The 12,480-nt window shown below is 42.6% G+C and overlaps 1 protein-coding gene across 1 annotated transcript in view; it reads right to left on the bottom strand.

Moving 5' to 3' along the window:
• The window catches only part of LOC145400934 (protein zer-1 homolog), a 397,151-nt gene extending 387,896 nt beyond the window's left edge, over window positions 1-9,255 (bottom strand). Inside the window, exon 1 of the mRNA XM_080273299.1 lies at window positions 9,178-9,255. The gene's annotated coding sequence lies outside the window, so the exon portion shown is untranslated. The remainder of the gene's footprint in view (window positions 1-9,177) is intronic.
• Window positions 9,256-12,480: the final 3,225 nt, after the last annotated feature.

Genomic DNA, 12,480 nt, shown 5'->3' with positions numbered 1-12,480 from the left:
TGGAGGGAACACTGTAAGGAATTGCTGAAAACAGAGAATAAAAGCAATGCGAGTAAAATGGCTGAGGAATTTCTGGGAGACGGAGGGATGTGTGAAGAGAGGAAGAGATCAGTAGGGTGGAAGTTAATGAAGAAAGTCAAAATGGGGAAAGCCCCTGGAACTGATGGAGTGTATGGTGAAATGCTGAGGCATGAGGGAGAGATAGTAGTAAAAAGGATGTGGAAGATGTGCAAATTGGCCTGGGAGGAAGGTAGAGTCTCGGAGGATTGGAAGTCAGGTACCGTATTATTATTCCCCTGTAAAAAGGAAAAGGGGAAAAAGAAGTGTATCGTAATCATGGGGCATTTGTCTTCTCTGTGTAATAGGAAAAGTATATGGTAGCATACTTACTGACAGAGTTAAGGAAATAACAGAGGAATTTGGTGGAGAAGAACAGGGAGGTTTTAGGATGGAAAAGGTTGTGTGGATCATTGTTAGGTCTTTAGTGGAAATGTTTCTAGAGAAAGGAAAGAATTTGTATGCGGCCTTCATGGATTTGGAGAAAGCATATGACAGGGTGGATAGACAAGCATTGTTTAAAGAACAGTACCCTCGCGTCCAGCACGGTAATATTGTCATGCATGGGTCACGCGTTGGACCAAAAACGTGTTGAACTAACAATAGAGCTTATGGGGAAAAATGAATTATGTCAGCAACCCTCGGAAAAGTCACCCTAAATACCTACCATGTACCTATACATATATTGGTACTATTGTAATTATAATAAATGGTACTGTGCTATGAATAATAACTAACCTTTTAGGACAGTGTTGGTGGGCTTGCTGGGAATGGAAGGTGGTATCCAAGGCTGTAGTTAGTCCTACTGGGTCCCCGGAGGATGGCTGCTGGCATCACTAGCGGGTAATGGCTGTTGCTCCTCCTCAACCTCCCTCATCAATCCTTCGAAATCAAACCTCCCTCATAAATCCTTCAAAATCACACTCAGAATAATCCTCGGGAAAGTGCATGCTTCTCACACTGTTGCCAGAGCCCCGTCTCGTGACTGTGAAAAGTGATCACTGTCGCTGACTTGGTAGAGAATAAGGAGAAGCAACTTTGCTTATAAACTGGTACGCACGCCGATGAGAAGGGTTTCAAAACGATTGATATTTATTCTAAAATATTAATATGTATTCAGTGTCAGGCTAAATGTTCAATGCTGTAGTACGATACATTCTCTGTCGAGTCGCCTGGGTTTTGGTCACACTGTTTTGCCCGTCGTATCTCGGTAGGAATCCATCCAGATGAATTCCAAATGCCCGTGGTATCGTCGGCAATTTTACCACGTTACCGTTCCGATTTACCATCGTATCCTCAGCAAACCTGGCATGAAGTGCCGTGTGATAGCCTTCGGCTGCCAGGATCTTGTCTTAGTTTTTTATTATGATCACGTTGGCTAAATTCATGTCGTAGGCCTTGGCAATGTCAACTTTCCTCTCCCCTTTCTTCTTCCTCTTGATGCTTTCTAGCTTGGTGGCCTGAGGGAGGTGCCGACGCTTCTTGGGGTTCTCAGAAGGCTTCCTAGGCATCGTGAGCAGGGTAAAATGCAGTAACAAGGGCAGAAAATGCAGCAAGAAAAAAGCACCTTCCAATGCAATTATGCGACTGAGTGGTTCTGTGGCGGGAGAAATGTAAACAAAACATCACATGACACCAGAAGCGTTTTTAATTGGCCGGCATCACGATCACGTCACGATAGCTGGCGGGGAAGGCTACTTGATCAGAAGTTTTTCATTGGCTATCATCATCATGGGAATGTCCAGTATGGCCGTGTTGGACCGGGGGTGATTGTGCTAGAGTGAACTCTGCGGATTTGGCCCACTTCTCGGAGCTCTGTGCGTGTTATGCTAACACACTCGTGTTGCAGTAATTAAATCGTATTAAATAATACTAATTAATTGCTGACCGTGCTGGACTCAAATCATGCTGGACTAACGCGTGCTGGACGCGAGGGTACTGTATTATAAATATATGGAGTAAATGGGAGGTTGTTGAATGCCATGAAGAGTTTGTAGGAGGATGCCAAGGCTGCAGTGCATGTGAATAGTAAACTGAGTAATTTTTCTATTTGATGGTTGGATTGAAACAGGGATGTGTCATGTCTCCATGGCTGTTCAATCTGTATATGGATGGGGTTACAAAAGAGATACATGGTAGCGCAGTGGATGTTGGAGTGGCCCTAATTAGAGAGGGCAGTATTTGGAAACTCCCTGAACTGTTGCTTGCAGATGATACTGTGTTGTTAAGTGAGGACGAAGGGGAGATGCAAGACTTGGTGGAAGAGTTTGGGAGAGTGTGTACGAAACAGAATCTAAGGGTGAATGCAAGGAAGAGTAAAGTTATGGTCTTCGAGAGAAATGAAGTCAGTGAATGTACAGTGAGATTGGATGAGGAGGATATGGAAAATGTGAGTGCATTTAAGTACTTGGGTAGTGTGATGAGTAAGGATATTAGTTTAGAGGGCGAAGTGCTTGAAAGGGAACAACACGGAAGAAAGGTTTCTGGTTCCTTGAAAGCCATGATAGGAAACAGGGAAGTGTGCATGGAAGTGAAAAAGCTACTGCATGACAGTATTGTGATACCAACTCTAACATCGGGAAATGAAGCCTGGACCTTGTTGGAGGGACACGAGTCGATAGTGAGAGCACTGGAAATGAGTTATTTGAGAGGAGCATGTGGTTTCACATGCAGAGAGAGACTGACAAATAAGGAAATGAAGGAGCACTGTAGTGTGGATGTGGTGTAGTGTGATGGGAAGCATTAGGAGAAACACACTGAGATGGTATGGCCATGTGGAGAGAATGGAGAGCGAGACTGACAAGAAGAGTGTACATGAGTGAGGTGGAGAGGAGGAGAGGGAGGGGGAGGCCAAGGATGAGATGGAGGGATGGAGTGGAGAGGTATATGAGAGTGGGGTGTGTGAGCTGGGAGCAGGGCAGTGAAATGGCAGGGACCAGGCCGACATGGAGGTGATTTGTTTGTGGCCAACTCTTACCGGATTAAGGTGCCTGGCAACAGATAGATAGGTAGAAAGATAAAATTATTATTATGTATTCCATGATACGGTACATTAGATGACAGTTCAATGGTCAAACATGAAATATTCTTTGCTGAATCACCTAGATATCCACACTGTTTTGTACCTCGTCTGATGGGCGAGAATCTGTACCCCAAATAACAGTGGTCACTCCACCTATGACTAAAACACATTAATCTAAGTCTAAAAACAGTTATAAATCAACCTAAACAAAAAGTCTAAAATATCAAAATCGGAAAAAAAAAACAAAATCCATCGCAAAACCAGGGGTAGGCCTATGATAGGTTGGGTAGGATGGTATTTCTATTCCCATCACTCTTCCAGGGTATCGTGAATCAAGGTTTGCCCGTACAGTATTTCGGTGACCTTTGTTTTGTGGTCCAAAATGTTTCAAGCATATTGTGCACCAATACATTAGTGACCCATAGTACACATGCTAAACACCCTTCACTAAGATCCTTGAAGTGACTAGATGCGGGGCTCATCTTCGAAGACCATGTAGGAGACATCAAGAGGCAGTGCACCCCCAGACTCCATGCATTCAGGACAACTACAGGGCCAGATTTTGGCCCACAAAAAGAGGCACTTTGCTCTACAAATGCATTGGATCAGTGGTGTCCTGTCTCCCCAGCATGGGCTCCCATCCTATCTAATAGCCATAACAACACACTGCAAATCATACAAAACAGCACCTTACACATCACCTTTGGCCGCACTGAAACCAATCCCACAGCTCACAAACACTCTGAAACTACAGTCATCCCTTTCAGAGACTACCTCGATTATAGGGACACACAATTCTATGCAGCAACCTGTACCAATACACACCAACCCTGTCATTACATGACAGACACACAACACACCCTAAGCATATAAACAATCACTGCACAATCATTATCAAACCCTCTTCAAGAATATGCTGCCTTCAGATATTCCAACACTAGCAATGAAAAAACACTGTCATATTCACTTCAAGTTTCGGACAAAATAATGTTTCAGTCACAACATCCATCCTACAAGCACCCTTCCTGACATCCATCCATTGGAGGTATTCTTAAACAGAGATGATGGAGTTCACCTAGCTAGGCTTCGAGCAGGATATCACTCAGCCCTCCTCTGCTACCAATTTAGATTTGGGTTGGGTGGAATAACAAATGACACGTGTCCAGCTTGTAAATTGGGCCCCCACAGAATAACGCACAATGGAGCACTGCACACCAAACGCCACATTAAGATGCAGATTCAAGATCAACAGCGTAGGGAACCTATGGGACAATCTTATAGGGGCAGTTGTTTAACTGCAGTCACTAGGTCTTCTTGATCACAAGGATCAGGAAAGAGCGACAACAACAATCTCATCCATTCCTGAATCATTTATACTCGAACTACTGTACTTTCATTTTCTATATTCACAACCTCATTAAAATGATCTCTCTATCTGTTCATTTTCTGTCTTTTCTCCACTAGCCACCGGCCATTTATATCTTTTATTCCTTTCCTCCCATTCAGACCACCTCTCTATCCTTATATCACACACAATAAAAGCCAATCCAGACAAAGAAAGAAAAACATTCACTAGTTAGACCTACAAGAAGGCAAATTAGGCACAGTTCACTCATGAAGCAAGCATTAGAAAGTTTCATTACTGATTTTTTTTTTTTCTTTTTTTTTTTTTACTAGTACTCTACTGACAAAACAGTTACTATCTTTAACAGAATCATTACTAAAGCCATCAAAATTCAAATCACTTCTGGCAACAACAAAATTGAAACCCTAACTCTGCCTCTCCAATTAAACAACTCAACAACAGCTGAAACAAAATAAGAGAAACTGTCAACCTACTACAGCAGTATATGAAATCTTGCAAACCTAAACAACACAGTAATGACCTTAAATGTATCAATGCACAAAAACAAGAAAACTGGAAGAGCTTTGTTGACACTTTTGAGCATAGAATAAACCAAGAAATTTTGGAAAACAATAAGAAACATGCACACATCCAAAACCTTGGGCTCAGTAACTCACAAAGCCCTACTATACAGATGTACATCTATATTATCAGTTCATGTACATTTTACAGTAAAACTTATTTTCATATAGAAACACTAAATCAATTGTTTTTTTTTCTGAAAATTTAGTCTTGAGACATCATTAGAATCATGCCAAAAGCTAACATACAGAATGGCAAAGTTGCATAAGTCTATAAGAGAGACCTCAAAGTCTGCCGCACCAAAGCAGGTCTACATGAAGTCACCACGCAATTATGACTTTCTTCCGGATCCCCACATCCTAACCTACAGCAATGTGAGTATAAGGGATGGAGTGGAGAGGTATATGAGAGAGGGGTGTGTGAGTTGGGAGCAGGGCAGTGAAATGGTGGGGGACAGGGCGACGTGGAGGTGATTTGTTTGTGGCCACCCCGTACAGGATTAAGGCATCTGGCAATAGATGGATAGATAGACCAACCCTGATATATACTGTATATATATATATATATATATATATATATACAGTAAACCCTCTCAAATTCTAACCCGAATAATTCAGAAATTGGTTAATTCGGCTCTTTTTTGACCACCAGACAAATAATTTAAATTTGGATTGAAATTCGAATTAAGCGAGACAAGTCCGAAAAGGGTTCAAGTGAAAAGTGGACGGGCATAGTTTTTGTAGTGTTAAGTGTAGTAACAAATGTAATTTTTAAGAACTGTACAGTATCTTCGGTACAGTTAAGTGTACTATACTCTACTACTGTGCTGGATGACTTCATTATCAAGGTTTGACACTATTGTATTTATTGTACTGTGCACTCTTTGAATATAAAGTAATAATATACTGTACTGTTCAATGTTTTTGTGAAAAAGCCATGTTTTAGAGAGCATGGGTGTGATTTGAGGATAGGGGCAAGCATATGCTCCAATAATTCGGATTTTTGGATAATTCGACGTAGGGTTCCCCCAAATTAATCCGAATTATAGAGGGTTTACTGTATAGAGAGAGAGAAAGAGAGAGAGAGAGAGAGAGAGAGAGATGCACAGTACTCTGTTGATTTGGAGAAGGCATTTCACATAGTATCTAGGGAGGTAGTGAAGTGGGCAAAGTCTGGGATCGAGGAGTGGACATGGGTGCTCACACCCAGGTGAGAGTGAATGGAGATAGCTACACTTCAATACATCATTCTATTTGTCAACCATTGTGGCTGTACTGTCATAACTCATGGCCATCAGCACTTCAGTACATTTGGATGTGGGGATCCAAAATATATTGCCATAACTGTGTGGCAGTTCCACATCTTTTAGACCTGAGGTGGTGAGGCTGGCAATGAGGTCTCTGTCAAAGCTTCACATCTTTTAGCCCTGCAGTGGTGAGGAAGACTTTGAGGTCTCTATACAGACAAGTTTAACAGCCCTGATGGCTTACTACACTTGTCATTCTATATACAGGTATTACTATCTGGCATGATTCTTAACAGTGTACTAGGTATCAAGTTCAAATGCAAATAATGATGATGATTTGCCATGTTTTCAACTCTGCAATATCAAGTTTACATGCTTTAAGAAAGAAAATGGTGCCCCCTTTACAAACATCATATTACAAAGTACCATACACTCTATGTAATCAAAATATAATTGTGTATTACTATTTGCAAATCATGTACGGTAATCTTATTACTGGATGAACTTTGTCTTGTATTTAACTATGGATGCTTTAAGCCTATTTTAACATATGCCTTCTAGTCTTGTCCATCTTCTTGGTAAATTAAGACAGACAAAGGGAAGAATTATGCCAGATCACTCAAAGACTATGCCTAAGTAACTACCAAGGTATGGTCATTGAAAAATTTAATACTGCTTGAGTACATACTTATATGGAGAGACTGTAAAAAAATGTTTTGGAAAGAGGTGAAGAGAGTAAGACAGGGTGGAAGTGAGGTTAGCAGGGAAGTGAGAGATAAAAATGGCTGATTACTATTGGAGAAGAGAGAAAAAGTGAGCATATGGAGAGAACACTTTCAGGAATTGTTGAACATACAGGATGGAAGTAATGTGAGTATAAGTGACTGGGGAACGGCTGGGAGAAGGAGAGGTGAGAAGACAGGAAGAAATCAGTAAGATAGAAGTTGTGGAAGCAATGAAGAAAGTTAAATTGGGGAAAGCCCCAGGAATTGATGGAGTGTGTGGTGAAATGCTGAAGCATGGGGGAGAGATAGTAGTAGAATGGATGTGGAAGATGTGCAGATTGGCCTGGGAGGAAGGTAGAGTCCTGGAGGATTGGAAGTCAGGTATAATTATTCCCTTGTACAAAGGAAAAGGGGAAAAAGAAGTGTGTGGTAATCATAAGGGCAATTGTCTTCTTAGTATAATAGGAAAAGTGTATGGTGGGATACTTATTGACAGAGTTAGAGAAAGAACAGAGGAATTAGTTGGAGAAGAACAGGGAGGCTTTAGGAAGGGAAGAGGTTGTGTAGATCAGATATTCATTCTTAGATCTTTAGTGGAAAAGTTTCTAGAGAAGGGAAAGAAGTTGTATGCGGCTTTCGTGGATTTGGAGAATGCATATGACAGGGTGGATAGACAAGGATTGTGGAAAGTATTAAGAATATATGGAGTAGATGGGAAGTTGTTCAATGCTGTGAAGAGTATGTATGATGGTGCTAAGGCTGCAGTGCTTGTGGACGGTGAACTAAGTGAATTTTTCTCCTTGAAGGTTGGGTTGAAACAGGGATGTGTCATGTCTCCATGGTTGTTCAATCTGTACATGGATGGGGTAATAAAAGAGGTACAAGGTAGGGTAGTGGATGTTGGAGTGGCCCTGGTGAGAGAGGATAGTGTTTGGAAACTCTCTGTACTGTTGTTTGCAGATGATACTGTGTTGTTGAGTGAAGACGAAGGGGAGCTGCAAGGCTTGGTGGATGAGTTTGGGAGAGTGTGTAAGAAACGGAATCTAAAGGTGAATGTAGGGAACAGTAAAGTGATGGTCTTTGAGAGAGGTGAAGCCAGTGAATGTACATAGAGGTTGGATGGTGAGGAATTGGAAAATGTATGTTCAAGTACTTGGGTAGTGTGCTGAGTAAGGATGGAGGTTTGGAAGGTGAAGTGCTTGAAAGGGTACAGCAGGGAAGAAAGGTGGCTGGTTCTTTGAAAGCAGTGATAAGAAACAGGGAAGTAAGCATGAAAGTGAAAAAGTTACTGCATGACAGTATTGTGATACCAACTCTAACGTATGGAAGTGAAGTTTGGACGTTGTTGGAAAGACACAAGTCAAGAGTGACAGCAGTGGAAATGAGTTATTTAAGAGGAGCCTGTGCAGTCACATGGAGAGACAGGCTGACGAATGAGGATATAAAGGAGCGTTGTGATGTGGATGTGATAGGAAGCGTTATGAGGAACACACTGAGGTGGTTTGGCCATGTGGAGAGGATGGAGGGTGAGAGACTGACGAAGAAAGTGTATGTGAGTGAGGTGGAGGGGGGAACAGGGAGGGGGAGGCCGAAGATGAGATGGAGGGATGGGGTGGAGAGGTATATGAGAGAGGGGGGTGTGGCTTGGGAGCAGGGCAGTGAAATGGCGGGGGACAGGGTGACGTGGAGGCGATTTGTTTGTGGCCACCCCAAACAGGATTGAGGCGCCTGGCAATAGATAGATAGACAGACATACTTATACCTCCTGGCATAACTAGTGATAAAATCAACAGAAAATGGTTAACCTAACCTAACCTGACTAAGAGGCATGACTGTCCAAAAGAGCAGTAATACCCCCCCTCCCCCAGATTTTAATTTGTGGTGCAGCTAATACCGGAGTACACCACCATACAACACTGCAAACACCTGGAACATTCAGCACACCGTACAATCACGTCTATTCAGCACCTGTATCAAACTACCTACTGTGTAGCTTATATTATCCCCCAAAGTGCTATTCTTTTATGAATGGATCTGGCTGATTACTGCAACAATCTACTACAAAAATTAATCATCAGGACTCGCCCACACAAATTAGTCATAAGAATTAAAATGTTCCTACCTCATCTTCATGCTCTACGCTTCCACAAATTTCTAAACCTTCTCACCATTATCAAAATTATATTACTGTAGCACTTACACGTGAACGAAGCCAAAGTTAAGGATAAAAAAAAAACGCAGCACGAAAAAGGTAGTACTCTCGATATCTCTGGACCTGTCTTGTTTACAGTAAAGAGGCAAGAAGGCCATCTGTGAGAGAGATCGAGTTCTCTTCAGTCTACACAAACAAGATCAGTCGGTACTCTCCGTGGTTCGGAATGTCTTATTATTACACCTGTGTGGGTTTAGCTATATGGGCTAAAATCCTTATAGTGCACTTGTTTGACATTCACAATAATATAATGTTTTTATACAATTCATACTCCTTCTATAAGTAATGGAACCAACTATTTACTGTAATAAAAGTATGTACCAATTCTAGGAGGAGCTTTTAAATAGACAAGTATAAAATTTTGAAAGCCCCATTCGTAGAGCTATAAAAATCAAACTCATAGCTATTACAAAGATTATACGTATATGATTTAGTGAATCCATGACTTATTGTACTTAAAAATCTGTCGGTAGATGTCTGTGAAGTGCACGAAATTAAATGGTAGTAAACACAAGCTGGTGCTAACTTAAAAAGTACAAGAACATTATGACACTCTTGAGTCCCAAAACTCGTTGAAAGCTATATGCCCCTCGTGTAGGCACCATCACATGATAAGAATTAATGGCAATTCTTTCTTGACGTCATTTTCCTGAATCTACGCTTCCCTAACATCGTTTCCAAGTCGCGCAAAATCCGTGCCTCCTGCAAAAATACCTAACCATTTTCAGTGGATCACAATATAGCATCTAATTGCTACGTTCTGGTCCTGCTAAATACCTGACTGTACCTGGCCAGATGCAGGCAAATAATTATTGACAATACATAAATGATTTTCCCTCACCTATAAACCCCCCCCCCCTCCGTCCTTCCTTATCATTATTAGGCCCCTACTGATGAAACGGGTTGGGGACTGTATGTTTTCATGGTTCCGTCAGTACATCAGTCCGTCTGCAATTTCGTGTTCGCACTGCAACTGCAACACGCATGGACAGATTTTGATATCCTGTAACTTCACACCATGAGGGTGCGTCACGCATAATAACCGGTCATCTACTCCCAAGATCAAGGTCACACTTGGGGCTCAAATAAGGTCTGGTGCTGGTCTGTAACTTCCACATGCATGGACGGATTTTGATATAACTTCACACAATTGTTCCTCTTACCATGACAGTGTCGCGAGCAACACTCAGCCATCTCAACAAGGTCACACTTGGGGCTTAAACAAGCTCGGGCGATGTCACGCTTAACAGCTATACCTACATTCGTGTCCGCTCTGTAACTTCCACACGCATGGACAAATGGCAGTGTGTTGCGCGGAAATACCAGCCATCTACTCCCAAGTTATCACTTTGCACTGCATGACTTTACTGAATGCACATGTTCCGGGGAGTTAGCGGGGTAGTGGTTAGTACATCCAAACCAGTTACGCGTGACCTGCGTCGCGGACTCGCGCCATGAAATCGTCAAACCGGGAGCAAAGAAATGGGCGTAGTGGGAAAAGGAAAGGGTTGGATGCGTTGAAAATTTCTTGGGAAGTAGGGCTGGTGCAGGAAAGGAGCACCTGTGAAAATGAGTGTTATGGAATTTGTGGAACGAGTGCAGTGAGGGTTTATTTAAAAATATCCTCCAAGGATGAAAGGAGAGACAAAATAATCACTCACATGAATGAAACAACATAATCAACAAGTCAGCTTGAATTCTGAAAATGCAAAGCCTGCCTATCAAAACTCTGGTGCACTATAACTGGTTACTATACTGTCTTGCGGGACAAGAATATGGATGTCGTGTTCCTTGACTTAACCAATTAAGGCACTGATAAGGTCAATCACGGCACCCTGCACAAAATCAGGTCCCTCGGTATCACAGGCAGACAAGGGATATGGCTCCATGACTTCCTCACAGCAAGAACTCGGCCGAGTTGTTGCAGACAGCATCATCAGAAGAAACCAACGTAATTAGCGGGCTGCCACAAGGATCATTCCAGGGTCCCCTCCTCTCCTTAGCACACATAGGTGGCACTGATGAAACAGTGGGCGACTCTACCTCTTCTTCTTTGATGGTAGTACCAACATTAGCTACACAATCATCACTGAAAAAGATGTGCACCACCTACAGGACGACCCCAGCTCGCTATATGCATGGGGTGAGGAAAATCATATGCAGTTCGAAGAAGATAAATTTGAAATGCTGAGGTGTGGCCTACACCATAACATCAAGACATCAACCAGCCTATGTGCTGAAGAACAGAACATCAATCCACAGACCACAGCCACACGCAAAATGCATGGGAGTGCACCTCGGTGACAATGCCTTCAAGTACTAGGGCTGGGCAAGATCCGGTTCTGGAACTGGTTCCATCGGATCCTAATAAATTACCTTGGAACCGAATACCTGGATATGAACCAGTTTCTCTAAACGGATCCTCAGACTAGGACTCAGAGCCATTAATGTTATGTGGCAATGGGATTTCCTTTTTTAAAGTTCCATGACCACAGTCATTGGCAGGCTTTCATGATTTACATTTCAAATGAAGTATGACAGAACAGCAACAATGAAATAAATGTCCAATGCGATTCCAGCAATATTACATCATTCTCTCAGTCAGACCATGGACATTGCACTCAGTGCAGGCGCCAGCAAGTCTACTCCTCATCCACCTCCGCAAACCGTCAGCCGGACAGCCAGCCTCACTGAGAAGTTGGGAAACACTGAGTGAGTGGTAGCCGATAGGCCTACGCATCCAATGTTATCAAGTCCTGGAATCCAGAGTCGGAGGATGGAGGCCGTGGTGACTCTCATGGTGTCTGGGGGTAATTACTGCATAAGGAACCGCTTAACGGATCCTTTCTCCTTGGGATGCGGAACCTAGAGAACTCAGTTTATCGGATCTTGCCTAGCCCTGTCAAGCACCATATATCATAGAGAATGAGATGGAACCAAGGGGATGGTGAGTTGAGTCCTGGGAACACTTACCTCCAGGGAGAGAGACGTAATGTTAAGCATCTGGAACGCCCCTGGTGCAACCGACACTAGACTACTTAGCCAACTGTGGTTACCACACAAGATGGGAAGACAGCCAGAGCCTAGAGACTGTACAGGGGCCTATCACCAAGAAAGTCAGAAAGATGCAGACTCTCAGCTCCTGGAAACGGCTCAAAGAACCTAGATTTATACTTGCAACAAAGAAGCTGATATCGAGCCATCTATATGTGGAAAATATTAGAAAGCTTAGTGCGTGATCCTACTCCATCTACACTACAGCCCAAAAATAATGAACACACTGGATGCAAG

The sequence above is a fragment of the Coenobita brevimanus genome, chromosome 54 (assembly GCF_032717465.1).
Source record: "Coenobita brevimanus isolate Jiangsu-jjx chromosome 54, ASM3271746v2, whole genome shotgun sequence".
NCBI lineage: Eukaryota > Metazoa > Arthropoda > Malacostraca > Decapoda > Coenobitidae > Coenobita > Coenobita brevimanus.
This window is presented reverse-complemented; position numbering and strand designations above follow the sequence as displayed.